At 40.7% G+C, this 2,246-nt stretch overlaps 1 long non-coding RNA gene across 1 annotated transcript; it reads right to left on the bottom strand.

Annotated features, from left to right (window-relative positions):
- Nucleotides 1–393: 393 nt before the first annotated feature.
- LOC125917726 (uncharacterized) lies at nucleotides 394–2,240 on the bottom strand. Its single transcript, XR_007456274.1, has 2 exons — nucleotides 1,893–2,240; nucleotides 394–1,496 (listed from the first exon to the last, which is right to left on the bottom strand). It is a non-coding gene; the product is annotated as an uncharacterized LOC125917726 (long non-coding RNA).
- Between the last annotated feature and the right edge of the window lie 6 nt (nucleotides 2,241–2,246).

The following is a 2,246-nucleotide window of genomic DNA, read 5'->3' as shown; positions in this document are numbered from 1 at the left end:
TATCTCCAGAAATTAGAGTTGTGCCTGGTACCTAATAGACATTCAAAAAATATTGTTGGTGTGGTAAGTGCCCCACAGTTACTACCAAACACTCATTTCAATTCCATATTCTGTTGAGGAAATGAAAGCCAGGCAACTTATTTCCATGCCACTAAGCGGCAGACCCTTAAATTGTCAGAAAGAGAAGAGGAAGGGCAAAGCTAAGTCTTACAGTGAGATACACAAGTGACAACAGTCCTTAAGCGAGATATTGATCATTATTCAAGGTTAAGTTGAGTCTGAATTGATCATAGTAAGTCATACTTAAATGAAAGTATATCCACCTTTTAAACTTGGTAATATAGATAACATTGTTTTTCAACCAAGTCTAGTTAAATCTTCCCTTTGCCCAGACTGTTCAAGACATTGAAACCTCTCTGGTATCTCTGGTCTATATTTTTAATTTAAAAAGCAAAAGCAAAACAAAACAAAAAACCTAGACTATATTCAACTCCGTTCAATACAAGTAGTAAATTTTAAGTAGAGTATAAAATTTGTAGACAACAAATAGCATAGCTATCAATATTAAGATCAGCAAACAGTCCAGATTCTTTCACACATTATCCCACTTAATTTTAACCCTCCTTTGATGTAAGACTATCCCAATTTAATCAATGAGGAAAGTGAAGTTCAGAGAGGTTAAGTAACTTGGCCAAAGTCATACAACTAATAAATGGCAGGGCCTGAGCAGGTTTTCTAAGACTAGTGATCTTTCCATTATACTACAGCTCTTGTAGAGTTATTTGAAAGTGCTCTCCAAACAATAACAGGTCATGTATAAAAAAGAAAAACAAACAAAACAATTTACTCTAGATGTAATATAAATATAAATAAATATAAATATATACCACTTTGACCCTCTCTCCAAAATATAAAGCCAAATAGACATACTTTCATTGAAGAATGACTGATTTGACCAAATCAGACTAAAATTAATCCTGTGTGATAGTCAATGTATTTAGAAGTGTTTCAGAAATTTTAAGATACAAAGGGACTATCTGTCCATTTAAAGACACTAGGGTCGAATTTTTAAACATTTAGCTTCTTTACAAAGAGGTATTACTACATTATCTTCCTCTTCCTCTCTCGCACCCTTCTTCAACAGATGCCCATTACTCTAACCTGCCTCCACTGTGGAGGACAATGGTCTCAGCACATGTAAGAGGGCTATGCAAATATTGCACGATTTCAAAGTTGCAGTAAAGAAACGTGTGAGATGGACAGGAAAACATGAACCCCCCCCTTCTTTTTTCATGCAGAACACACAGGACAAATGTAGCTTGCACATTCTATCTTGTTCTTTGATCGCTAACTTTACCAAAGAGGAAGTCCAAAGAGGGAGTTGTAACTGCTAATGGTAAAAGCAGCGCTTTACAAGAAAAAGGAAAGAAAAGGAAACTTCCTTTTTGTGTTCAGCAATTCTTAACAGTGGAAAAAAGTTTCAAGAAGCGTTGACTCTAGAAGTGATTGAGTGAAGAATGATCCAGGGTGATGACTTTTGAAACACGTTAAGCTGACCCACGTTATCCCTTTTCCTAGATTCGGATTTCCTCCCCTTGATGCCCCTGTTCAGCTAGATCATCCCAGCCTTACTTCTTTCCTTGTTCTAATTCCAGACCCGGGTTCTCTGCGTTCTCCCTCACTCTTCACATCCCAGACTGCCTCCTCTCCTTCCCTAAGGCAAAAAAAAAAAAAACTTCCCCAAGCCCACTCTCCTATAGATTGCCCACCCCCCCCCCACTCCACACTAACAAACTCGAGTTGAAGTTCTTGTCACAGATTCATCTCCCTTCTCAGCACAGAATGTTTCCTGTGCCACTGGCCTGCTCAGTCTTCTCTTGTTTAGGACTCACCTCTCAGACCCACATGTTCTTTGCATTTGCTCTTCTCACACACCTTCAGACCATCCTCCACTTGTCCTCAATTCTCACACCTACACCTCTGCCCCTTCCAGACTCGTGGTCCCTTCAAAAGCCCTCAGTTCCTAGATCCCACATCTCATTCTTCCTCAGAGCCTTTGCTTCTCAGACTCGCAACCCTCCACCCCTGCCACACCCACACTCCCTTCCGACAACTGACCCTGTCATATCAAGGGCCCTTCCCTGAATCTGTCTCCCCTCTCAGACCCACATCCCTCTCCTAGACCTGCCTCCTCTCTGTGACCCACATCCCTCCCCTGGATCTGCCTCCCCTCTCAGACCCACACC

This window comes from Panthera uncia, unplaced genomic scaffold, assembly GCF_023721935.1.
Source record: "Panthera uncia isolate 11264 unplaced genomic scaffold, Puncia_PCG_1.0 HiC_scaffold_2296, whole genome shotgun sequence".
Taxonomy (NCBI): Eukaryota; Metazoa; Chordata; class Mammalia; order Carnivora; family Felidae; genus Panthera; species Panthera uncia.
The sequence above is the reverse complement of the archived record's forward strand: the minus strand, read 5'-3'. Positions and strand labels throughout refer to the sequence as shown.